This window comes from Danio rerio, chromosome 5 (genome assembly GCF_049306965.1).
Source record: "Danio rerio strain Tuebingen ecotype United States chromosome 5, GRCz12tu, whole genome shotgun sequence".
Lineage (NCBI taxonomy): Eukaryota > Metazoa > Chordata > Actinopteri > Cypriniformes > Danionidae > Danio > Danio rerio.
In genome coordinates, this window is record NC_133180.1 from 44,037,994 (window position 1) to 44,062,134 (window position 24,141).

General features: G+C 44.9%; 1 protein-coding gene and 35 non-coding genes across 36 annotated transcripts in view; 15 read left to right on the forward strand and 21 right to left on the reverse strand.

Moving 5' to 3' along the window:
- si:dkey-245n4.2 overlaps nt 1-24,141 on the reverse strand; it is a 314,713-nt gene that overhangs the window by 156,440 nt on the left and 134,132 nt on the right. The gene's annotated exons all lie outside the window — the stretch shown is intronic.
- LOC141385922 (U5 spliceosomal RNA) lies at nt 246-361 on the reverse strand. The gene has a single exon (XR_012407035.1). It is a non-coding gene; the product is annotated as a U5 spliceosomal RNA (small nuclear RNA).
- On the forward strand, nt 1,063-1,134 carry trnad-guc (transfer RNA aspartic acid (anticodon GUC)). The gene has a single exon. It is a non-coding gene; the product is annotated as a tRNA-Asp (tRNA).
- Nucleotides 1,469-1,584, reverse strand: LOC141385923 (U5 spliceosomal RNA). Its single transcript, XR_012407036.1, has one exon. It is a non-coding gene; the product is annotated as a U5 spliceosomal RNA (small nuclear RNA).
- Nucleotides 2,693-2,808, reverse strand: LOC141385924 (U5 spliceosomal RNA). The gene has a single exon (XR_012407037.1). It is a non-coding gene; the product is annotated as a U5 spliceosomal RNA (small nuclear RNA).
- On the forward strand, nt 3,510-3,581 carry trnad-guc (transfer RNA aspartic acid (anticodon GUC)). Its single transcript has one exon. It is a non-coding gene; the product is annotated as a tRNA-Asp (tRNA).
- LOC141385982 (U5 spliceosomal RNA) lies at nt 3,916-4,031 on the reverse strand. The gene has a single exon (XR_012407095.1). It is a non-coding gene; the product is annotated as a U5 spliceosomal RNA (small nuclear RNA).
- On the forward strand, nt 4,733-4,804 carry trnad-guc (transfer RNA aspartic acid (anticodon GUC)). The gene has a single exon. It is a non-coding gene; the product is annotated as a tRNA-Asp (tRNA).
- On the reverse strand, nt 5,139-5,254 carry LOC141385925 (U5 spliceosomal RNA). The gene has a single exon (XR_012407038.1). It is a non-coding gene; the product is annotated as a U5 spliceosomal RNA (small nuclear RNA).
- trnad-guc (transfer RNA aspartic acid (anticodon GUC)) lies at nt 5,957-6,028 on the forward strand. The gene has a single exon. It is a non-coding gene; the product is annotated as a tRNA-Asp (tRNA).
- On the reverse strand, nt 6,363-6,478 carry LOC141385926 (U5 spliceosomal RNA). The gene has a single exon (XR_012407039.1). It is a non-coding gene; the product is annotated as a U5 spliceosomal RNA (small nuclear RNA).
- trnad-guc (transfer RNA aspartic acid (anticodon GUC)) lies at nt 7,181-7,252 on the forward strand. Its single transcript has one exon. It is a non-coding gene; the product is annotated as a tRNA-Asp (tRNA).
- LOC141385927 (U5 spliceosomal RNA) lies at nt 7,587-7,702 on the reverse strand. The gene has a single exon (XR_012407040.1). It is a non-coding gene; the product is annotated as a U5 spliceosomal RNA (small nuclear RNA).
- On the forward strand, nt 8,404-8,475 carry trnad-guc (transfer RNA aspartic acid (anticodon GUC)). The gene has a single exon. It is a non-coding gene; the product is annotated as a tRNA-Asp (tRNA).
- Nucleotides 8,810-8,925, reverse strand: LOC141385928 (U5 spliceosomal RNA). Its single transcript, XR_012407041.1, has one exon. It is a non-coding gene; the product is annotated as a U5 spliceosomal RNA (small nuclear RNA).
- Nucleotides 9,627-9,698, forward strand: trnad-guc (transfer RNA aspartic acid (anticodon GUC)). Its single transcript has one exon. It is a non-coding gene; the product is annotated as a tRNA-Asp (tRNA).
- LOC141385929 (U5 spliceosomal RNA) lies at nt 10,033-10,148 on the reverse strand. The gene has a single exon (XR_012407042.1). It is a non-coding gene; the product is annotated as a U5 spliceosomal RNA (small nuclear RNA).
- On the forward strand, nt 10,850-10,921 carry trnad-guc (transfer RNA aspartic acid (anticodon GUC)). Its single transcript has one exon. It is a non-coding gene; the product is annotated as a tRNA-Asp (tRNA).
- LOC141385930 (U5 spliceosomal RNA) lies at nt 11,256-11,371 on the reverse strand. Its single transcript, XR_012407043.1, has one exon. It is a non-coding gene; the product is annotated as a U5 spliceosomal RNA (small nuclear RNA).
- LOC141385931 (U5 spliceosomal RNA) lies at nt 12,480-12,595 on the reverse strand. Its single transcript, XR_012407044.1, has one exon. It is a non-coding gene; the product is annotated as a U5 spliceosomal RNA (small nuclear RNA).
- On the forward strand, nt 13,298-13,369 carry trnad-guc (transfer RNA aspartic acid (anticodon GUC)). The gene has a single exon. It is a non-coding gene; the product is annotated as a tRNA-Asp (tRNA).
- Nucleotides 13,704-13,819, reverse strand: LOC141385932 (U5 spliceosomal RNA). The gene has a single exon (XR_012407045.1). It is a non-coding gene; the product is annotated as a U5 spliceosomal RNA (small nuclear RNA).
- Nucleotides 14,521-14,592, forward strand: trnad-guc (transfer RNA aspartic acid (anticodon GUC)). The gene has a single exon. It is a non-coding gene; the product is annotated as a tRNA-Asp (tRNA).
- LOC141385973 (U5 spliceosomal RNA) lies at nt 14,927-15,042 on the reverse strand. The gene has a single exon (XR_012407086.1). It is a non-coding gene; the product is annotated as a U5 spliceosomal RNA (small nuclear RNA).
- trnad-guc (transfer RNA aspartic acid (anticodon GUC)) lies at nt 15,744-15,815 on the forward strand. The gene has a single exon. It is a non-coding gene; the product is annotated as a tRNA-Asp (tRNA).
- Nucleotides 16,150-16,265, reverse strand: LOC141385933 (U5 spliceosomal RNA). The gene has a single exon (XR_012407046.1). It is a non-coding gene; the product is annotated as a U5 spliceosomal RNA (small nuclear RNA).
- LOC141385934 (U5 spliceosomal RNA) lies at nt 17,374-17,489 on the reverse strand. The gene has a single exon (XR_012407047.1). It is a non-coding gene; the product is annotated as a U5 spliceosomal RNA (small nuclear RNA).
- On the reverse strand, nt 18,598-18,713 carry LOC141385935 (U5 spliceosomal RNA). Its single transcript, XR_012407048.1, has one exon. It is a non-coding gene; the product is annotated as a U5 spliceosomal RNA (small nuclear RNA).
- On the forward strand, nt 19,415-19,486 carry trnad-guc (transfer RNA aspartic acid (anticodon GUC)). Its single transcript has one exon. It is a non-coding gene; the product is annotated as a tRNA-Asp (tRNA).
- Nucleotides 19,821-19,936, reverse strand: LOC141385936 (U5 spliceosomal RNA). The gene has a single exon (XR_012407049.1). It is a non-coding gene; the product is annotated as a U5 spliceosomal RNA (small nuclear RNA).
- On the forward strand, nt 20,639-20,710 carry trnad-guc (transfer RNA aspartic acid (anticodon GUC)). The gene has a single exon. It is a non-coding gene; the product is annotated as a tRNA-Asp (tRNA).
- On the reverse strand, nt 21,045-21,160 carry LOC141385937 (U5 spliceosomal RNA). The gene has a single exon (XR_012407050.1). It is a non-coding gene; the product is annotated as a U5 spliceosomal RNA (small nuclear RNA).
- On the forward strand, nt 21,862-21,933 carry trnad-guc (transfer RNA aspartic acid (anticodon GUC)). The gene has a single exon. It is a non-coding gene; the product is annotated as a tRNA-Asp (tRNA).
- Nucleotides 22,268-22,383, reverse strand: LOC141385938 (U5 spliceosomal RNA). The gene has a single exon (XR_012407051.1). It is a non-coding gene; the product is annotated as a U5 spliceosomal RNA (small nuclear RNA).
- trnad-guc (transfer RNA aspartic acid (anticodon GUC)) lies at nt 23,085-23,156 on the forward strand. The gene has a single exon. It is a non-coding gene; the product is annotated as a tRNA-Asp (tRNA).
- On the reverse strand, nt 23,491-23,606 carry LOC141385939 (U5 spliceosomal RNA). Its single transcript, XR_012407052.1, has one exon. It is a non-coding gene; the product is annotated as a U5 spliceosomal RNA (small nuclear RNA).

Below are 24,141 nucleotides of genomic sequence, written 5' to 3' on the forward strand. Positions count from 1 at the left end.
CCATGTCCTTCTTGTGGTAAATAAGAGCTCGATTTTGCTCACTCGCTTTTTTGCTGCGGTTCCAAAGACTGCAATTGTGAAGAGAGGGAGAAAAAGACACACAGATCCAAGATTGCTGCGCTTTAGAGAATGAGCTAAGAGCAACTTCATTTGATCGCCGGATTGATAACAACCATTCTGTCTAGGCTAATCTACTGACACAAACACTCTTCCACATCTCGTTCTGCAATTCAACATCTTAATGCAGCTCTGCAGATAGCAGAGCACCCAAAAATAAACAAAACTCACAATAGTTCCTCCCCACGGAAATCTTTAGTAAAAGGCGAAAGATTTGTGCGTGATTGAAGAGAAACTCGAGCTGTAACACTATGCTGCTTAATCAGAGCAGTTGGCCATACACAGCACAATGTTCGGCAAGGGTGACTGCAAGGCACGTTGGCCTCGTAATCCTACTTTGTTGAAATGAAGGCATCGAAGCATTACGCAGTACAGAATGAGGTCACACAGAAAGAGGTGCAGTCTTTGGTTAAGACAAATATATCCACATTTTCAAAGCTGCAGTGATGTCACCATGTAAAATTGTGTTATTAGGACATCAGACAGATTAGAGCCCAGTCCTTGGTAACAGCCAAAGGTTTTGAGGGTGACTATAATCAGCAGAAGCTACAGTTTGCCCTTTGGACTGAACCCATCGGTCGTTGTTTTTATTACATGTCTGACTCTGCCTGTCTTAAGGAGGAATGGCTTGGCTTCGGTTTGGTGAGACTGCTGGCAGAAAGTGTCCACCCACGCTTGACATAACCAAAAGCACGCTAGTCTTTGTTAGTATAGTGGACAGTATTTCCATGTGTCACCCGGATGATCAAGGTTCGCTTCCCTGCCAGGGGGGCCTTTTTTTAGGATGCTAAACTCCTCTTAAAAACTTGAGCTTCAGCATGAATCTGTCCAAAAAAAAAACAAGCCCACAGTGCGACGTTCGTCGGAAGAAACTTGCAGCCTTTTGCTCTCAGGCACCCTCAACATAATAGTGCAGCTGAACAGTTTACATAGTTGCATAAGTGATCCTCGTTAGTATAGTGGACAGTATCTCCGCCTGTCACGCGGAAGACCGGGGTTCGATTCCCCGACGGGGAGGCATTTTCTTCAAGACGCTGAACTCCTTACCCCACCTCAGGCTTAAGCATAAAGCTGTCCAAAGAAACAAACCCACCATACAATATTGGCCATGTCCTTCTTGTGGTAAATAAGAGCTCGATTTTGCTCACTCGCTTTTTTGCTGCGGTTCCAAAGACTGCAATTGTGAAGAGAGGGAGAAAAAGACACACAGATCCAAGATTGCTGCGCTTTAGAGAATGAGCTAAGAGCAACTTCATTTGATCGCCGGATTGATAACAACCATTCTGTCTAGGCTAATCTACTGACACAAACACTCTTCCACATCTCGTTCTGCAATTCAACATCTTAATGCAGCTCTGCAGATAGCAGAGCACCCAAAAATAAACAAAACTCACAATAGTTCCTCCCCACGGAAATCTTTAGTAAAAGGCGAAAGATTTGTGCGTGATTGAAGAGAAACTCGAGCTGTAACACTATGCTGCTTAATCAGAGCAGTTGGCCATACACAGCACAATGTTCGGCAAGGGTGACTGCAAGGCACGTTGGCCTCGTAATCCTACTTTGTTGAAATGAAGGCATCGAAGCATTACGCAGTACAGAATGAGCTCACACAGAAAGAGGTGCAGTCTTTGGTTAAGACAAATATATCCACATTTTCAAAGCTGCAGTGATGTCACCATGTAAAAATGTGTTATTAGGACATCAGACAGATTAGAGCCCAGTCCTTGGTAACAGCCAAAGGTTTTGAGGGTGACTATAACCAGCAGAAGCTACAGTTTGCCCTTTGGACTGAACCCATCGGTCGTTGTTTTTATTACATGTCTGACTCTGCCTGTCTTAAGGAGGAATGGCTTGGCTTCGGTTTGGTGAGACTGCTGGCAGAAAGTGTCCACCCACGCTTGACATAACCAAAAGCACGCTAGTCTTTGTTAGTATAGTGGACAGTATTTCCATGTGTCACCCGGATGATCAGGGTTCGCTTCCCTGCCAGGGAGGGCTTTTTTTAGGATGCTAAACTCCTCTTAAAAACTTGAGCTTCAGCATGAATCTGTCCAAAAAAAAAAACAAGCCCACAGTGCGACGTTCGTCGGAAGAAACTTGCAGCCTTTTGCTCTCAGGCACCCTCAACATAATAGTGCAGCTGAACAGTTTACATTCATGCATAAGTGATCCTCGTTAGTATAGTGGACAGTATCTCCGCCTGTCACGCGTAAGACCGGGGTTCGATTTACCGACGGGGGGGCATTTTCTTCAAGACGCTGAACTCCTTACCCCACCTCAGGCTTGAGCATAAAGCTGTCCAAAGAAACAAACCCACCATTCAATATTGACCATGTCCTTCTTGTGGTAAAAAAGAGCTCGATTTTGCTCACTCGCTTTTTTGCTGCGGTTCCAAAGATTGCAATTGTGAAGAGAGGGAGAAAAAGACACACAGATCCAAGATTGCTGCGCTTTAGAGAATGAGCTAAGAGCAACTTCATTTGATCGCCGGATTGATAACAACCATTCTGTCTAGGCTAATCTACTGACACAAACACTCTTCCACATCTCGTTCTGCAATTCAACATCTTAATGCAGCTCTGCAGATAGCAGAGCACCCAAAAATAAACAAAACTCACAATAGTTCCTCCCCACGGAAATCTTTAGTAAAAGGCGAAAGATTTGTGCGTGATTGAAGAGAAACTCGAGCTGTAACACTATGCTGCTTAATCAGAGCAGTTGGCCATACACAGCACAATGTTCGGCAAGGGTGACTGCAAGGCACGTTGGCCTCGTAATCCTACTTTGTAGAAATGAAGGCATCGAAGCATTACGCAGTACAGAATGAGCTCACACAGAAAGAGGTGCAGTCTTTGGTTAAGACAAATATATCCACATTTTCAAAGCTGCAGTGATGTCACCATGTAAAATTGTGTTATTAGGACATCAGACAGATTAGAGCCCAGTCCTTGGTAACAGCCAAAGGTTTTGAGGGTGACTATAACCAGCAGAAGCTACAGTTTGCCCTTTGGACTGAACCCATCGGTCGTTGTTTTTATTACATGTCTGACTCTGCCTGTCTTAAGGAGGAATGGCTTGGCTTCGGTTTGGTGAGACTGCTGGCAGAAAGTGTCCACCCACGCTTGACATAACCAAAAGCACGCTAGTCTTTGTTAGTATAGTGGACAGTATTTCCATGTGTCACCCGGATGATCAGGGTTCGCTTCCCTGCCAGGGGGGCCTTTTTTTAGGATGCTAAACTCCTCTTAAAAACTTGAGCTTCAGCATGAATCTGTCCAAAAAAAAAACAAGCCCACAGTGCGACGTTCGTCGGAAGAAACTTGCAGCCTTTTGCTCTCAGGCACCCTCAACATAATAGTGCAGCTGAACAGTTTACATTCTTGCATAAGTGATCCTCGTTAGTATAGTGGACAGTATCTCCGCCTGTCACGCGGAAGACCGGGGTTCGATTCCCCGACGGGGAGGCATTTTCTTCAAGACGCTGAACTCCTTACCCCACCTCAGGCTTAAGCATAAAGCTGTCCAAAGAAACAAACCCACCATACAATATTGGCCATGTCCTTCTTGTGGTAAATAAGAGCTCGATTTTGCTCACTCGCTTTTTTGCTGCGGTTCCAAAGACTGCAATTGTGAAGAGAGGGAGAAAAAGACACACAGATCCAAGATTGCTGCGCTTTAGAGAATGAGCTAAGAGCAACTTCATTTGATCGCCGGATTGATAACAACCATTCTGTCTAGGCTAATCTACTGACACAAACACTCTTCCACATCTCGTTCTGCAATTCAACATCTTAATGCAGCTCTGCAGATAGCAGAGCACCCAAAAATAAACAAAACTCACAATAGCTCCTCCCCACGTAAATCTTTAGTAAAAGGCGAAAGATTTGTGCGTGATTGAAGAGAAACTCGAGCTGTAACACTATGCTGCTTAATCAGAGCAGTTGGCCATACACAGCACAATGTTCGGCAAGGGTGACTGCAAGGCACGTTGGCCTCGTAATCCTACTTTGTTGAAATGAAGGCATCGAAGCATTACGCAGTACAGAATGAGCTCACACAGAAAGAGGTGCAGTCTTTGGTTAAGACAAATATATCCACATTTTCAAAGCTGCAGTGATGTCACCATGTAAAAATGTGTTATTAGGACATCAGACAGATTAGAGCCCAGTCCTTGGTAACAGCCAAAGGTTTTGAGGGTGACTATAACCAGCAGAAGCTACAGTTTGCCCTTTGGACTGAACCCATCAGTCGTTGTTTTTATTACATGTCTGACTCTGCCTGTCTTAAGGAGGAATGGCTTGGCTTCGGTTTGGTGAGACTGCTGGCAGAAAGTGTCCACCCACGCTTGACATAACCAAAAGCACGCTAGTCTTTGTTAGTATAGTGGACAGTATTTCCATGTGTCACCCGGATGATCAGGGTTCGCTTCCCTGCCAGGGGGGGCTTTTTTTAGGATGCTAAACTCCTCTTAAAAACTTGAGCTTCAGCATGAATCTGTCCAAAAAAAAAACAAGCCCACAGTGCGACGTTCGTCGGAAGAAACTTGCAGCCTTTTGCTCTCAGGCACCCTCAACATAATAGTGCAGCTGAACAGTTTACATTCATGCATAATTGATCCTCGTTAGTATAGTGGACAGTATCTCCGCCTGTCAGGCGGAAGACCGGGGTTCGATTCCCCGACGGGGAGGCATTTTCTTCAAGACGCTGAACTCCTTACCCCACCTCAGGCTTGAGCATAAAGCTGTCCAAAGAAACAAACCCACCATTCAATATTGACCATGTCCTTCTTGTGGTAAAAAAGAGCTCGATTTTGCTCACTCGCTTTTTTGCTGCGGTTCCAAAGATTGCAATTGTGAAGAGAGGGAGAAAAAGACACACAGATCCAAGATTGCTGCGCTTTAGAGAATGAGCTAAGAGCAACTTCATTTGATCGCCGGATTGATAACAAACATTCTGTCTAGGCTAATCTACTGACACAAACACTCTTCCACATCTCGTTCTGCAATTCAACATCTTAATGCAGCTCTGCAGATAGCAGAGCACCCAAAAATAAACAAAACTCACAATAGTTCCTCCCCACGGAAATCTTTAGTAAAAGGCGAAAGATTTGTGCGTGATTGAAGAGAAACTCGAGCTGTAACACTATGCTGCTTAATCAGAGCAGTTGGCCATACACAGCACAATGTTCGGCAAGGGTGACTGCAAGGCACGTTGGCCTCGTAATCCTACTTTGTAGAAATGAAGGCATCGAAGCATTACGCAGTACAGAATGAGCTCACACAGAAAGAGGTGCAGTCTTTGGTTAAGACAAATATATCCACATTTTCAAAGCTGCAGTGATGTCACCATGTAAAATTGTGTTATTAGGACATCAGACAGATTAGAGCCCAGTCCTTGGTAACAGCCAAAGGTTTTGAGGGTGACTATAACCAGCAGAAGCTACAGTTTGCCCTTTGGACTGAACCCATCGGTCGTTGTTTTTATTACATGTCTGACTCTGCCTGTCTTAAGGAGGAATGGCTTGGCTTCGGTTTGGTGAGACTGCTGGCAGAAAGTGTCCACCCACGCTTGACATAACCAAAAGCACGCTAGTCTTTGTTAGTATAGTGGACAGTATTTCCATGTGTCACCCGGATGATCAGGGTTCGCTTCCCTGCCAGGGGGGCCTTTTTTTAGGATGCTAAACTCCTCTTAAAAACTTGAGCTTCAGCATGAATCTGTCCAAAAAAAAAAACAAGCCCACAGTGCGACGTTCGTCGGAAGAAACTTGCAGCCTTTTGCTCTCAGGCAACCTCAACATAATAGTGCAGCTGAACAGTTTACATTCTTGCATAAGTGATCCTCGTTAGTATAGTGGACAGTATCTCCGCCTGTCACGCGGAAGACCTGGGTTCGATTCCCCGACGGGGAGGCATTTTCTTCAAGACACTGAACTCCTTACCCCACCTCAGGCTTAAGCATAAAGCTTTCCAAAGAAACAAACCCACCATACAATATTGGCCATGTCCTTCTTGTGGTAAAAAAGAGCTCGATTTTGCTCACTCGCTTTTTTGCTGCGGTTCCAAAGACTGCAATTGTGAAGAGAGGGAGAAAAAGACACACAGATCCAAGATTGCTGCGCTTTAGAGAATGAGCTAAGAGCAACTTCATTTGATCGCCGGATTGATAACAACCATTCTGTCTAGGCTAATCTACTGACACAAACACTCTTCCACATCTCGTTCTGCAATTCAACATCTTAATGCAGCTCTGCAGATAGCAGAGCACCCAAAAATAAACAAAACTCACAATAGTTCCTCCCCACGGAAATCTTTAGTAAAAGGCGAAAGATTTGTGCGTGATTGAAGAGAAACTCGAGCTGTAACACTATGCTGCTTAATCAGAGCAGTTGGCCATACACAGCACAATGTTCGGCAAGGGTGACTGCAAGGCACGTTGGCCTCGTAATCCTACTTTGTTGAAATGAAGGCATCGAAGCATTACGCAGTACAGAATGAGGTCACACAGAAAGAGTTGCAGTCTTTGGTTAAGACAAATATATCCACATTTTCAAAGCTGCAGTGATGTCACCATGTAAAATTGTGTTATTAGGACATCAGACAGATTAGAGCCCAGTCCTTGGTAACAGCCAAAGGTTTTGAGGGTGACTATAACCAGCAGAAGCTACAGTTTGCCCTTTGGACTGAACCCATCGGTCGTTGTTTTTATTACATGTCTGACTCTGCCTGTCTTAAGGAGGAATGGCTTGGCTTCGGTTTGGTGAGACTGCTGGCAGAAAGTGTCCACCCACGCTTGACATAACCAAAAGCTTGCTAGTCTTTGTTAGTATAGTGGACAGTATTTCCATGTGTCACCCGGATGATCAGGGTTCGCTTCCCTGCCAGGGGGGGCTTTTTTTAGGATGCTAAACTCCTCTTAAAAACTTGAGCTTCAGCATGAATCTGTCCAAAAAAAAAAACAAGCCCACAGTGCGACGTTCGTCGGAAGAAACTTGCAGCCTTTTGCTCTCAGGCACCCTCAACATAATAGTGCAGCTGAACAGTTTACATTCTTGCATAAGTGATCCTCGTTAGTATAGTGGACAGTATCTCCGCCTGTCACGCGGAAGACCGGGGTTCGATTCCCCGACGGGGAGGCATTTTCTTCAAGACGCTGAACTCCTTACCCCACCTCAGGCTTGAGCATAAAGCTGTCCAAAGAAACAAACCCACCATTCAATATTGACCATGTCCTTCTTGTGGTAAAAAAGAGCTCGATTTTGCTCACTCGCTTTTTTGCTGCGGTTCCAAAGATTGCAATTGTGAAGAGAGGGAGAAAAAGACACACAGATCCAAGATTGCTGCGCTTTAGAGAATGAGCTAAGAGCAACTTCATTTGATCGCCGGATTGATAACAACCATTCTGTCTAGGCTAATCTACTGACACAAACACTCTTCCACATTTCGTTCTGCAATTCAACATCTTAATGCAGCTCTGCAGATAGCAGAGCACCCAAAAATAAACAAAACTCACAATAGTTCCTCCCCACGGAAATCTTTAGTAAAAGGCGAAAGATTTGTGCGTGATTGAAGAGAAACTCGAGCTGTAACACTATGCTGCTTAATCAGAGCAGTTGGCCATACACAGCACAATGTTCGGCAAGGGTGACTGCAAGGCACGTTGGCCTCGTAATCCTACTTTGTTGAAATGAAGGCATCGAAGCATTACGCAGTACAGAATGAGGTCACACAGAAAGAGGTGCAGTCTTTGGTTAAGACAAATATATCCACATTTTCAAAGCTGCAGTGATGTCACCATGTAAAATTGTGTTATTAGGACATCAGACAGATTAGAGCCCAGTCCTTGGTAACAGCCAAAGGTTTTGAGGGTGACTATAATCAGCAGAAGCTACAGTTTGCCCTTTGGACTGAACCCATCGGTCGTTGTTTTTATTACATGTCTGACTCTGCCTGTCTTAAGGAGGAATGGCTTGGCTTCGGTTTGGTGAGACTGCTGGCAGAAAGTGTCCACCCACGCTTGACATAACCAAAAGCACGCTAGTCTTTGTTAGTATAGTGGACAGTATTTCCATGTGTCACCCGGATGATCAAGGTTCGCTTCCCTGCCAGGGGGGGCTTTTTTTAGGATGCTAAACTCCTCTTAAAAACTTGAGCTTCAGCATGAATCTGTCCAAAAAAAAAACAAGCCCACAGTGCGACGTTCGTCGGAAGAAACTTGCAGCCTTTTGCTCTCAGGCACCCTCAACATAATAGTGCAGCTGAACAGTTTACATAGTTGCATAAGTGATCCTCGTTAGTATAGTGGACAGTATCTCCGCCTGTCACGCGGAAGACCGGGGTTCGATTCCCCGACGGGGAGGCATTTTCTTCAAGACGCTGAACTCCTTACCCCACCTCAGGCTTAAGCATAAAGCTGTCCAAAGAAACAAACCCACCATACAATATTGGCCATGTCCTTCTTGTGGTAAATAAGAGCTCGATTTTGCTCACTCGCTTTTTTGCTGCGGTTCCAAAGACTGCAATTGTGAAGAGAGGGAGAAAAAGACACACAGATCCAAGATTGCTGCGCTTTAGAGAATGAGCTAAGAGCAACTTCATTTGATCGCCGGATTGATAACAACCATTCTGTCTAGGCTAATCTACTGACACAAACACTCTTCCACATCTCGTTCTGCAATTCAACATCTTAATGCAGCTCTGCAGATAGCAGAGCACCCAAAAATAAACAAAACTCACAATAGTTCCTCCCCACGGAAATCTTTAGTAAAAGGCGAAAGATTTGTGCGTGATTGAAGAGAAACTCGAGCTGTAACACTATGCTGCTTAATCAGAGCACTTGGCGTGACACAGCACAATGTTCGGCAAGGGTGACTGCAAGGCACGTTGGCCTCGTAATCCTACTTTGTTGAAAGGAAGGCATCGAAGCATTACGCAGTACAGAATGAGGTCACACAGAAAGAGGTGCAGTCTTTGGTTAAGACAAATATATCCACATTTTCAAAGCTGCAGTGATGTCACCTTGTAAAATTGTGTTATTAGGACATCAGACAGATTAGAGCCCAGTCCTTGGTAACAGCCAAAGGTTTTGAGGGTGACTATAACCAGCAGAAGCTACAGTTTGCCCTTTGGACTGAACCCATCGGTCGTTGTTTTTATTACATGTCTGACTCTGCCTGTCTTAAGGAGGAATGGCTTGGCTTCGGTTTGGTGAGACTGCTGGCAGAAAGTGTCCACCCACGCTTGACATAACCAAAAGCACGCTAGTCTTTGTTAGTATAGTGGACAGTATTTCCATGTGTCACCCGGATGATCAGGGTTCGCTTCCCTGCCAGGGGGGCCTTTTTTTAGGATGCTAAACTCCTCTTAAAAACTTGAGCTTCAGCATGAATCTGTCCAAAAAAAAAACAAGCCCACAGTGCGACGTTCGTCGGAAGAAACTTGCAGCCTTTTGCTCTCAGGCAACCTCAACATAATAGTGCAGCTGAACAGTTTACATTCTTGCATAAGTGATCCTCGTTAGTATAGTGGACAGTATCTCCGCCTGTCACGCGGAAGACCGGGGTTCGATTCCCCGACGGGGAGGCATTTTCTTCAAGACGCTGAACTCCTTACCCCACCTCAGGCTTAAGCATAAAGCTTTCCAAAGAAACAAACCCACCATACAATATTGGCCATGTCCTTCTTGTGGTAAAAAAGAGCTCGATTTTGCTCACTCGCTTTTTTGCTGCGGTTCCAAAGACTGCAATTGTGAAGAGAGGGAGAAAAAGACACACAGATCCAAGATTGCTGCGCTTTAGAGAATGAGCTAAGAGCAACTTCATTTGATCGCCGGATTGATAACAACCATTCTGTCTAGGCTAATCTACTGACACAAACACTCTTCCACATCTCGTTCTGCAATTCAACATCTTAATGCAGCTCTGCAGATAGCAGAGCACCCAAAAATAAACAAAACTCACAATAGTTCCTCCCCACGGAAATCTTTAGTAAAAGGCGAAAGATTTGTGCGTGATTGAAGAGAAACTCGAGCTGTAACACTATGCTGCTTAATCAGAGCAGTTGGCCATACACAGCACAATGTTCGGCAAGGGTGACTGCAAGGCACGTTGGCCTCGTAATCCTACTTTGTTGAAATGAAGGCATCGAAGCATTACGCAGTACAGAATGAGGTCACACAGAAAGAGTTGCAGTCTTTGGTTAAGACAAATATATCCACATTTTCAAAGCTGCAGTGATGTCACCATGTAAAATTGTGTTATTAGGACATCAGACAGATTAGAGCCCAGTCCTTGGTAACAGCCAAAGGTTTTGAGGGTGACTATAACCAGCAGAAGCTACAGTTTGCCCTTTGGACTGAACCCATCGGTCGTTGTTTTTATTACATGTCTGACTCTGCCTGTCTTAAGGAGGAATGGCTTGGCTTCGGTTTGGTGAGACTGCTGGCAGAAAGTGTCCACCCACGCTTGACATAACCAAAAGCTTGCTAGTCTTTGTTAGTATAGTGGACAGTATTTCCATGTGTCACCCGGATGATCAGGGTTCGCTTCCCTGCCAGGGGGGGCTTTTTTTAGGATGCTAAACTCCTCTTAAAAACTTGAGCTTCAGCATGAATCTGTCCAAAAAAAAAACAAGCCCACAGTGCGACGTTCGTCGGAAGAAACTTGCAGCCTTTTGCTCTCAGGCACCCTCAACATAATAGTGCAGCTGAACAGTTTACATTCTTGCATAAGTGATCCTCGTTAGTATAGTGGACAGTATCTCCGCCTGTCACGCGGAAGACCGGGGTTCGATTCCCCGACGGGGAGGCATTTTCTTCAAGACGCTGAACTCCTTACCCCACCTCAGGCTTAAGCATAAAGCTGTCCAAAGAAACAAACCCACCATACAATATTGGCCATGTCCTTCTTGTGGTAAATAAGAGCTCGATTTTGCTCACTCGCTTTTTTGCTGCGGTTCCAAAGACTGCAATTGTGAAGAGAGGGAGAAAAAGACACACAGATCCAAGATTGCTGCGCTTTAGAGAATGAGCTAAGAGCAACTTCATTTGATCGCCGGATTGATAACAACCATTCTGTCTAGGCTAATCTACTGACACAAACACTCTTCCACATCTCGTTCTGCAATTCAACATCTTAATGCAGCTCTGCAGATAGCAGAGCACCCAAAAATAAACAAAACTCACAATAGTTCCTCCCCACGGAAATCTTTAGTAAAAGGCGAAAGATTTGTGCGTGATTGAAGAGAAACTCGAGCTGTAAAACTATGTTGCTTAATCAGAGCAGTTGGCCATACACAGCACAATGTTCGGCAAGGGTGACTGCAAGGCACGTTGGCCTCGTAATCCTACTTTGTTGAAATGAAGGCATCGAAGCATTACGCAGTACAGAATGAGCTCACACAGAAAGAGGTGCAGTCTTTGGTTAAGACAAATATATCCACATTTTCAAAGCTGCAGTGATGTCACCATGTAAAAATGTGTTATTAGGACATCAGACAGATTAGAGCCCAGTCCTTGGTAACAGCCAAAGGTTTTGAGGGTGACTATAACCAGCAGAAGCTACAGTTTGCCCTTTGGACTGAACCCATCGGTCGTTGTTTTTATTACATGTCTGACTCTGCCTGTCTTAAGGAGGAATGGCTTGGCTTCGGTTTGGTGAGACTGCTGGCAGAAAGTGTCCACCCACGCTTGACATAACCAAAAGCACGCTAGTCTTTGTTAGTATAGTGGACAGTATTTCCATGTGTCACCCGGATGATCAGGGTTCGCTTCCCTGCCAGGGAGGGCTTTTTTTAGGATGCTAAACTCCTCTTAAAAACTTGAGCTTCAGCATGAATCTGTCCAAAAAAAAAAACAAGCCCACAGTGCGACGTTCGTCGGAAGAAACTTGCAGCCTTTTGCTCTCAGGCACCCTCAACATAATAGTGCAGCTGAACAGTTTACATTCATGCATAAGTGATCCTCGTTAGTATAGTGGACAGTATCTCCGCCTGTCACGCGTAAGACCGGGGTTCGATTTACCGACGGGGGGGCATTTTCTTCAAGACGCTGAACTCCTTACCCCACCTCAGGCTTGAGCATAAAGCTGTCCAAAGAAACAAACCCACCATTCAATATTGACCATGTCCTTCTTGTGGTAAAAAAGAGCTCGATTTTGCTCACTCGCTTTTTTGCTGCGGTTCCAAAGATTGCAATTGTGAAGAGAGGGAGAAAAAGACACACAGATCCAAGATTGCTGCGCTTTAGAGAATGAGCTAAGAGCAACTTCATTTGATCGCCGGATTGATAACAACCATTCTGTCTAGGCTAATCTACTGACACAAACACTCTTCCACATCTCGTTCTGCAATTCAACATCTTAATGCAGCTCTGCAGATAGCAGAGCACCCAAAAATAAACAAAACTCACAATAGTTCCTCCCCACGGAAATCTTTAGTAAAAGGCGAAAGATTTGTGCGTGATTGAAGAGAAACTCGAGCTGTAACACTATGCTGCTTAATCAGAGCAGTTGGCCATACACAGCACAATGTTCGGCAAGGGTGACTGCAAGGCACGTTGGCCTCGTAATCCTACTTTGTTGAAATGAAGGCATCGAAGCATTACGCAGTACAGAATGAGGTCACACAGAAAGAGGTGCAGTCTTTGGTTAAGACAAATATATCCACATTTTCAAAGCTGCAGTGATGTCACCATGTAAAATTGTGTTATTAGGACATCAGACAGATTAGAGCCCAGTCCTTGGTAACAGCCAAAGGTTTTGAGGGTGACTATAATCAGCAGAAGCTACAGTTTGCCCTTTGGACTGAACCCATCGGTCGTTGTTTTTATTACATGTCTGACTCTGCCTGTCTTAAGGAGGAATGGCTTGGCTTCGGTTTGGTGAGACTGCTGGCAGAAAGTGTCCACCCACGCTTGACATAACCAAAAGCACGCTAGTCTTTGTTAGTATAGTGGACAGTATTTCCATGTGTCACCCGGATGATCAGGGTTCGCTTCCCTGCCAGGGGGGGCTTTTTTTAGGATGCTAAACTCCTCTTAAAAACTTGAGCTTCAGCATGAATCTGTCCAAAAAAAAAAACAAGCCCACAGTGCGACGTTCGTCGGAAGAAACTTGCAGCCTTTTGCTCTCAGGCACCCTCAACATAATAGTGCAGCTGAACAGTTTACATTCTTGCATAAGTGATCCTCGTTAGTATAGTGGACAGTATCTCCGCCTGTCACGCGGAAGACCGGGGTTCGATTCCCCGACGGGGAGGCCTTTTCTTCAAGACGCTGAACTCCTTACCCCACCTCAGGCTTAAGCATAAAGCTGTCCAAAGAAACAAACCCACCATACAATATTGGCCATGTCCTTCTTGTGGTAAATAAGAGCTCGATTTTGCTCACTCGCTTTTTTGCTGCGGTTCCAAAGACTGCAATTGTGAAGAGAGGGAGAAAAAGACACACAGATCCAAGATTGCTGCGCTTTAGAGAATGAGCTAAGAGCAACTTCATTTGATCGCCGGATTGATAACAACCATTCTGTCTAGGCTAATCTACTGACACAAACACTCTTCCACATCTCGTTCTGCAATTCAACATCTTAATGCAGCTCTGCAGATAGCAGAGCACCCAAAAATAAACAAAACTCACAATAGTTCCTCCCCACGGAAATCTTTAGTAAAAGGCGAAAGATTTGTGCGTGATTGAAGAGAAACTCGAGCTGTAACACTATGCTGCTTAATCAGAGCAGTAGGCCTGACACAGCACAATGTTCGGCAAGGGTGACTGCAAGGCACGTTGGCCTCGTAATCCTACTTTGTTGAAATGAAGGCATCGAAGCATTACGCAGTACAGAATGAGGTCACACAGAAAGAGGTGCAGTCTTTGGTTAAGACAAATATATCCACATTTTCAAAGCTGCAGTGATGTCACCATGTAAAATTGTGTTATTAGGACATCAGACAGATTAGAGCCCAGTCCTTGGTAACAGCCAAAGGTTTTGAGGGTGACTATAATCAGCAGAAGCTACAGTTTGCCCTTTGGACTGAACCCATCGGTCGTTGTTTTTATTACATGTCTGACTCTGCCTGTCTTAAGGAGGAATGGCTTGGCTTCGGTTTGGTGAGACTGCTGGCAGAAAGTGTCCACCCACGCTTGACATAACCAAAAGCACGCTAGTCTTTGTTAGTATAGTGGACAGTATTTCCATGTGTCACCCGGATGATCAAGGTTCGCTTCCCTGCCAGGGGGGGCTTTTTTTAGGATGCTAAACTCCTCTTAAAAACTTGAGCTTCAGCATGAATCTGTCCAAAAAAAAAACAAGCCCACAGTGCGACGTTCGTCGGAAGAAACTTGCAGCCTTTTGCTCTCAGGCACCCTCAACATAATAGTGCAGCTGAACAGTTTACATAGTTGCATAAGTGATCCTCGTTAGTATAGTGGACAGTATCTCCGCCTGTCACGCGGAAGACCGGGGTTCGATTCCCCGACGGGGAGGCATTTTCTTCAAGACGCTGAACTCCTTACCCCACCTCAGGCTTAAGCATAAAGCTGTCCAAAGAAACAAACCCACCATACAATATTGGCCATGTCCTTCTTGTGGTAAATAAGAGCTCGATTTTGCTCACTCGCTTTTTTGCTGCGGTTCCAAAGACTGCAATTGTGAAGAGAGGGAGAAAAAGACACACAGATCCAAGATTGCTGCGCTTTAGAGAATGAGCTAAGAGCAACTTCATTTGATCGCCGGATTGATAACAACCATTCTGTCTAGGCTAATCTACTGACACAAACACTCTTCCACATCTCGTTCTGCAATTCAACATCTTAATGCAGCTCTGCAGATAGCAGAGCACCCAAAAATAAACAAAACTCACAATAGTTCCTCCCCACAGAAATCTTTAGTAAAAGGCGAAAGATTTGTGCGTGATTGAAGAGAAACTCGAGCTGTAACACTATGCTGCTTAATCAGAGCAGTTGGCCATACACAGCACAATGTTCGGCAAGGGTGACTGCAAGGCACGTTGGCCTCGTAATCCTACTTTGTTGAAATGAAGGCATCGAAGCATTACGCAGTACAGAATGAGCTCACACAGAAAGAGGTGCAGTCTTTGGTTAAGACAAATATATCCACATTTTCAAAGCTGCAGTGATGTCACCATGTAAAATTGTGTTATTAGGACATCAGACAGATTAGAGCCCAGTCCTTGGTAACAGCCAAAGGTTTTGAGGGTGACTATAACCAGCAGAAGCTACAGTTTGCCCTTTGGACTGAACCCATCGGTCGTTGTTTTTATTACATGTCTGACTCTGCCTGTCTTAAGGAGGAATGGCTTGGCTTCGGTTTGGTGAGACTGCTGGCAGAAAGTGTCCACCCACGCTTGACATAACCAAAAGCACGCTAGTCTTTGTTAGTATAGTGGACAGTATTTCCATGTGTCACCCGGATGATCAGGGTTCGCTTCCCTGCCAGGGGGGGCTTTTTTTAGGATGCTAAACTCCTCTTAAAAACTTGAGCTTCAGCATGAATCTGTCCAAAAAAAAAACAAGCCCACAGTGCGACGTTCGTCGGAAGAAACTTGCAGCCTTTTGCTCTCAGGCAACCTCAACATAATAGTGCAGCTGAACAGTTTACATTCTTGCATAAGTGATCCTCGTTAGTATAGTGGACAGTATCTCCGCCTGTCACGCGGAAGACCGGGGTTCGATTCCCCGACGGGGAGGCATTTTCTTCAAGACGCTGAACTCCTTACCCCACCTCAGGCTTAAGCATAAAGCTTTCCAAAGAAACAAACCCACCATACAATATTGGCCATGTCCTTCTTGTGGTAAAAAAGAGCTCGATTTTGCTCACTCGCTTTTTTGCTGCGGTTCCAAAGACTGCAATTGTGAAGAGAGGGAGAAAAAGACACACAGATCCAAGATTGCTGCGCTTTAGAGAATGAGCTAAGAGCAACTTCATTTGATCGCCGGATTGATAACAACCATTCTGTCTAGGCTAATCTACTGACACAAACACTCTTCCACATCTCGTTCTGCAATTCAACATCTTAATGCAGCTCTGCAGATAGCAGAGCACCCAAAAATAAACAAAACTCACAATAGTTCCTCCCCACGGAAATCTTTAGTAAAAGGCGAAAGATTTGTGCGTGATTGAAGAGAAACTCGAGCTGTAACACTATGCTGCTTAATCAGAGCAGTTGGCCATACACAGCACAATGTTCGGCAAGGGTGACTGCAAGGCACGTTGGCCTCGTAATCCTACTTTGTTGAAATGAAGGCATCGAAGCATTACGCAGTACAGAATGAGGTCACACAGAAAGAGGTGCAGTCTTTGGTTAAGACAAATATATCCACATTTTCAAAGCTGCAGTGATGTCACCATGTAAAATTGTGTTATTAGGACATCAGACAGATTAGAGCCCAGTCCTTGGTAACAGCCAAAGGTTTTGAGGGTGACTATAATCAGCAGAAGCTACAGTTTGCCCTTTGGACTGAACCCATCGGTCGTTGTTTTTATTACATGTCTGACTCTGCCTGTCTTAAGGAGGAATGGCTTGGCTTCGGTTTGGTGAGACTGCTGGCAGAAAGTGTCCACCCACGCTTGACATAACCAAAAGCACGCTAGTCTTTGTTAGTATAGTGGACAGTATTTCCATGTGTCACCCGGATGATCAGGGTTCGCTTCCCTGCCAGGGGGGGCTTTTTTTAGGATGCTAAACTCCTCTTAAAAACTTGAGCTTCAGCATGAATCTGTCCAAAAAAAAAAACAAGCCCACAGTGCGACGTTCGTCGGAAGAAACTTGCAGCCTTTTGCTCTCAGGCACCCTCAACATAATAGTGCAGCTGAACAGTTTACATTCATGCATAAGTGATCCTCGTTAGTATAGTGGACAGTATCTCCGCCTGTCACGCGTAAGACCGGGGTTCGATTTACCGACCGGGGGGCATTTTCTTCAAGACGCTGAACTCCTTACCCCACCTCAGGCTTGAGCATAAAGCTGTCCAAAGAAACAAACCCACCATTCAATATTGACCATGTCCTTCTTGTGGTAAAAAAGAGCTCGATTTTGCTCACTCGCTTTTTTGCTGCGGTTCCAAAGATTGCAATTGTGAAGAGAGGGAGAAAAAGACACACAGATCCAAGATTGCTGCGCTTTAGAGAATGAGCTAAGAGCAACTTCATTTGATCGCCGGATTGATAACAACCATTCTGTCTAGGCTAATCTACTGACACAAACACTCTTCCACATCTCGTTCTGCAATTCAACATCTTAATGCAGCTCTGCAGATAGCAGAGCACCCAAAAATAAACAAAACTCACAATAGTTCCTCCCCACGGAAATCTTTAGTAAAAGGCGAAAGATTTGTGCGTGATTGAAGAGAAACTCGAGCTGTAACACTATGCTGCTTAATCAGAGCAGTTGGCCATACACAGCACAATGTTCGGCAAGGGTGACTGCAAGGCACGTTGGCCTCGTAATCCTACTTTGTTGAAATGAAGGCATCGAAGCATTACGCAGTACAGAATGAGGTCACACAGAAAGAGGTGCAGTCTTTGGTTAAGACAAATATATCCACATTTTCAAAGCTGCAGTGATGTCACCATGTAAAATTGTGTTATTAGGACATCAGACAGATTAGAGCCCAGTCCTTGGTAACAGCCAAAGGTTTTGAGGGTGACTATAATCAGCAGAAGCTACAGTTTGCCCTTTGGACTGAACCCATCGGTCGTTGTTTTTATTACATGTCTGACTCTGCCTGTCTTAAGGAGGAATGGCTTGGCTTCGGTTTGGTGAGACTGCTGGCAGAAAGTGTCCACCCACGCTTGACATAACCAAAAGCACGCTAGTCTTTGTTAGTATAGTGGACAGTATTTCCATGTGTCACCCGGATGATCAGGGTTCGCTTCCCTGCCAGGGGGGGCTTTTTTTAGGATGCTAAACTCCTCTTAAAAACTTGAGCTTCAGCATGAATCTGTCCAAAAAAAAAAACAAGCCCACAGTGCGACGTTCGTCGGAAGAAACTTGCAGCCTTTTGCTCTCAGGCACCCTCAACATAATAGTGCAGCTGAACAGTTTACATTCATGCATAAGTGATCCTCGTTAGTATAGTGGACAGTATCTCCGCCTGTCACGCGTAAGACCGGGGTTCGATTTACCGACCGGGGGGCATTTTCTTCAAGACGCTGAACTCCTTACCCCACCTCAGGCTTGAGCATAAAGCTGTCCAAAGAAACAAACCCACCATTCAATATTGACCATGTCCTTCTTGTGGTAAAAAAGAGCTCGATTTTGCTCACTCGCTTTTTTGCTGCGGTTCCAAAGATTGCAATTGTGAAGAGAGGGAGAAAAAGACACACAGATCCAAGATTGCTGCGCTTTAGAGAATGAGCTAAGAGCAACTTCATTTGATCGCCGGATTGATAACAACCATTCTGTCTAGGCTAATCTACTGACACAAACACTCTTCCACATCTCGTTCTGCAATTCAACATCTTAATGCAGCTCTGCAGATAGCAGAGCACCCAAAAATAAACAAAACTCACAATAGTTCCTCCCCACGGAAATCTTTAGTAAAAGGCGAAAGATTTGTGCGTGATTGAAGAGAAACTCGAGCTGTAACACTATGCTGCTTAATCAGAGCAGTTGGCCATACACAGCACAATGTTCGGCAAGGGTGACTGCAAGGCACGTTGGCCTCGTAATCCTACTTTGTTGAAATGAAGGCATCGAAGCATTACGCAGTACAGAATGAGGTCACACAGAAAGAGGTGCAGTCTTTGGTTAAGACAAATATATCCACATTTTCAAAGCTGCAGTGATGTCACCATGTAAAATTGTGTTATTAGGACATCAGACAGATTAGAGCCCAGTCCTTGGTAACAGCCAAAGGTTTTGAGGGTGACTATAATCAGCAGAAGCTACAGTTTGCCCTTTGGACTGAACCCATCGGTCGTTGTTTTTATTACATGTCTGACTCTGCCTGTCTTAAGGAGGAATGGCTTGGCTTCGGTTTGGTGAGACTGCTGGCAGAAAGTGTCCACCCACGCTTGACATAACCAAAAGCACGCTAGTCTTTGTTAGTATAGTGGACAGTATTTCCATGTGTCACCCGGATGATCAAGGTTCGCTTCCCTGCCAGGGGGGGCTTTTTTTAGGATGCTAAACTCCTCTTAAAAACTTGAGCTTCAGCATGAATCTGTCCAAAAAAAAAACAAGCCCACAGTGCGACGTTCGTCGGAAGAAACTTGCAGCCTTTTGCTCTCAGGCACCCTCAACATAATAGTGCAGCTGAACAGTTTACATAGTTGCATAAGTGATCCTCGTTAGTATAGTGGACAGTATCTCCGCCTGTCACGCGGAAGACCGGGGTTCGATTCCCCGACGGGGAGGCATTTTCTTCAAGACGCTGAACTCCTTACCCCACCTCAGGCTTAAGCATAAAGCTGTCCAAAGAAACAAACCCACCATACAATATTGGCCATGTCCTTCTTGTGGTAAATAAGAGCTCGATTTTGCTCACTCGCTTTTTTGCTGCGGTTCCAAAGACTGCAATTGTGAAGAGAGGGAGAAAAAGACACACAGATCCAAGATTGCTGCGCTTTAGAGAATGAGCTAAGAGCAACTTCATTTGATCGCCGGATTGATAACAACCATTCTGTCTAGGCTAATCTACTGACACAAACACTCTTCCACATCTCGTTCTGCAATTCAACATCTTAATGCAGCTCTGCAGATAGCAGAGCACCCAAAAATAAACAAAACTCACAATAGTTCCTCCCCACGGAAATCTTTAGTAAAAGGCGAAAGATTTGTGCGTGATTGAAGAGAAACTCGAGCTGTAACACTATGCTGCTTAATCAGAGCAGTTGGCCATACACAGCACAATGTTCGGCAAGGGTGACTGCAAGGCACGTTGGCCTGGTAATCCTACTTTGTTGAAATGAAGGCATCGAAGCATTACGCAGTACAGAATGAGCTCACACAGAAAGAGGTGCAGTCTTTGGTTAAGACAAATATATCCACATTTTCAAAGCTGCAGTGATGTCACCATGTAAAATTGTGTTATTAGGACATCAGACAGATTAGAGCCCAGTCCTTGGTAACAGCCAAAGGTTTTGAGGGTGACTATAACCAGCAGAAGCTACAGTTTGCCCTTTGGACTGAACCCATCGGTCGTTGTTTTTATTACATGTCTGACTCTGCCTGTCTTAAGGAGGAATGGCTTGGCTTCGGTTTGGTGAGACTGCTGGCAGAAAGTGTCAACCCACGCTTGACATAACCAAAAGCACGCTAGTCTTTGTTAGTATAGTGGACAGTATTTCCATGTGTCACCCGGATGATCAGGGTTCGCTTCCCTGCCAGGGGGGGCTTTTTTTAGGATGCTAAACTCCTCTTAAAAACTTGAGCTTCAGCATGAATCTGTCCAAAAAAAAAAACAAGCCCACAGTGCGACGTTCGTCGGAAGAAACTTGCAGCCTTTTGCTCTCAGGCACCCTCAACATAATAGTGCAGCTGAACAGTTTACATTCTTGCATAAGTGATCCTCGTTAGTATAGTGGACAGTATCTCCGCCTGTCACGCGGAAGACCGGGGTTCGATTCCCCGACGGGGAGGCCTTTTCTTCAAGACGCTGAACTCCTTACCCCACCTCAGGCTTAAGCATAAAGCTGTCCAAAGAAACAAACCCACCATACAATATTGGCCATGTCCTTCTTGTGGTAAATAAGAGCTCGATTTTGCTCACTCGCTTTTTTGCTGCGGTTCCAAAGACTGCAATTGTGAAGAGAGGGAGAAAAAGACACACAGATCCAAGATTGCTGCGCTTTAGAGAATGAGCTAAGAGCAACTTCATTTGATCGCCGGATTGATAACAACCATTCTGTCTAGGCTAATCTACTGACACAAACACTCTTCCACATCTCGTTCTGCAATTCAACATCTTAATGCAGCTCTGCAGATAGCAGAGCACCCAAAAATAAACAAAACTCACAATAGTTCCTCCCCACGGAAATCTTTAGTAAAAGGCGAAAGATTTGTGCGTGATTGAAGAGAAACTCGAGCTGTAACACTATGCTGCTTAATCAGAGCAGTTGGCCATACACAGCACAATGTTCGGCAAGGGTGACTGCAAGGCACGTTGGCCTCGTAATCCTACTTTGTTGAAATGAAGGCATCGAAGCATTACGCAGTACAGAATGAGGTCACACAGAAAGAGGTGCAGTCTTTGGTTAAGACAAATATATCCACATTTTCAAAGCTGCAGTGATGTCACCATGTAAAATTGTGTTATTAGGACATCAGACAGATTAGAGCCCAGTCCTTGGTAACAGCCAAAGGTTTTGAGGGTGACTATAATCAGCAGAAGCTACAGTTTGCCCTTTGGACTGAACCCATCGGTCGTTGTTTTTATTACATGTCTGACTCTGCCTGTCTTAAGGAGGAATGGCTTGGCTTCGGTTTGGTGAGACTGCTGGCAGAAAGTGTCCACCCACGCTTGACATAACCAAAAGCACGCTAGTCTTTGTTAGTATAGTGGACAGTATTTCCATGTGTCACCCGGATGATCAAGGTTCGCTTCCCTGCCAGGGGGGGCTTTTTTTAGGATGCTAAACTCCTCTTAAAAACTTGAGCTTCAGCATGAATCTGTCCAAAAAAAAAACAAGCCCACAGTGCGACGTTCGTCGGAAGAAACTTGCAGCCTTTTGCTCTCAGGCACCCTCAACATAATAGTGCAGCTGAACAGTTTACATAGTTGCATAAGTGATCCTCGTTAGTATAGTGGACAGTATCTCCGCCTGTCACGCGGAAGACCGGGGTTCGATTCCCCGACGGGGAGGCATTTTCTTCAAGACGCTGAACTCCTTACCCCACCTCAGGCTTAAGCATAAAGCTGTCCAAAGAAACAAACCCACCATACAATATTGGCCATGTCCTTCTTGTGGTAAATAAGAGCTCGATTTTGCTCACTCGCTTTTTTGCTGCGGTTCCAAAGACTGCAATTGTGAAGAGAGGGAGAAAAAGACACACAGATCCAAGATTGCTGCGCTTTAGAGAATGAGCTAAGAGCAACTTCATTTGATCGCCGGATTGATAACAACCATTCTGTCTAGGCTAATCTACTGACACAAACACTCTTCCACATCTCGTTCTGCAATTCAACATCTTAATGCAGCTCTGCAGATAGCAGAGCACCCAAAAATAAACAAAACTCACAATAGTTCCTCCCCACGGAAATCTTTAGTAAAAGGCGAAAGATTTGTGCGTGATTGAAGAGAAACTCGAGCTGTAACACTATGCTGCTTAATCAGAGCAGTTGGCCATACACAGCACAATGTTCGGCAAGGGTGACTGCAAGGCACGTTGGCCTCGTAATCCTACTTTGTTGAAATGAAGGCATCGAAGCATTACGCAGTACAGAATGAGCTCACACAGAAAGAGGTGCAGTCTTTGGTTAAGACAAATATATCCACATTTTCAAAGCTGCAGTGATGTCACCATGTAAAATTGTGTTATTAGGACATCAGACAGATTAGAGCCCAGTCCTTGGTAACAGCCAAAGGTTTTGAGGGTGACTATAACCAGCAGAAGCTACAGTTTGCCCTTTGGACTGAACCCATCGGTCGTTGTTTTTATTACATGTCTGACTCTGCCTGTCTTAAGGAGGAATGGCTTGGCTTCGGTTTGGTGAGACTGCTGGCAGAAAGTGTCCACCCACGCTTGACATAACCAAAAGCACGCTAGTCTTTGTTAGTATAGTGGACAGTATTTCCATGTGTCACCCGGATGATCAGGGTTCGCTTCCCTGCCAGGGGGGGCTTTTTTTAGGATGCTAAACTCCTCTTAAAAACTTGAGCTTCAGCATGAATCTGTCCAAAAAAAAAACAAGCCCACAGTGCGACGTTCGTCGGAAGAAACTTGCAGCCTTTTGCTCTCAGGCAACCTCAACATAATAGTGCAGCTGAACAGTTTACATTCTTGCATAAGTGATCCTCGTTAGTATAGTGGACAGTATCTCCGCCTGTCACGCGGAAGACCGGGGTTCGATTCCCCGACGGGGAGGCATTTTCTTCAAGACGCTGAACTCCTTACCCAACCTCAGGCTTAAGCATAAAGCTTTCCAAAGAAACAAACCCACCATACAATATTGGCCATGTCCTTCTTGTGGTAAAAAAGAGCTCGATTTTGCTCACTCGCTTTTTTGCTGCGGTTCCAAAGACTGCAATTGTGAAGAGAGGGAGAAAAAGACACACAGATCCAAGATTGCTGCGCTTTAGAGAATGAGCTAAGAGCAACTTCATTTGATCGCCGGATTGATAACAACCATTCTGTCTAGGCTAATCTACTGACACAAACACTCTTCCACATCTCGTTCTGCAATTCAACATCTTAATGCAGCTCTGCAGATAGCAGAGCACCCAAAAATAAACAAAACTCACAATAGTTCCTCCCCACGGAAATCTTTAGTAAAAGGCGAAAGATTTGTGCGTGATTGAAGAGAAACTCGAGCTGTAACACTATGCTGCTTAATCAGAGCAGTTGGCCATACACAGCACAATGTTCGGCAAGGGTGACTGCAAGGCACGTTGGCCTCGTAATCCTACTTTGTTGAAATGAAGGCATCGAAGCATTACGCAGTACAGAATGAGGTCACACAGAAAGAGGTGCAGTCTTTGGTTAAGACAAATATATCCACATTTTCAAAGCTGCAGTGATGTCACCATGTAAAATTGTGTTATTAGGACATCAGACAGATTAGAGCCCAGTCCTTGGTAACAGCCAAAGGTTTTGAGGGTGACTATAATCAGCAGAAGCTACAGTTTGCCCTTTGGACTGAACCCATCGGTCGTTGTTTTTATTACATGTCTGACTCTGCCTGTCTTAAGGAGGAATGGCTTGGCTTCGGTTTGGTGAGACTGCTGGCAGAAAGTGTCCACCCACGCTTGACATAACCAAAAGCACGCTAGTCTTTGTTAGTATAGTGGACAGTATTTCCATGTGTCACCCGGATGATCAAGGTTCGCTTCCCTGCCAGGGGGGGCTTTTT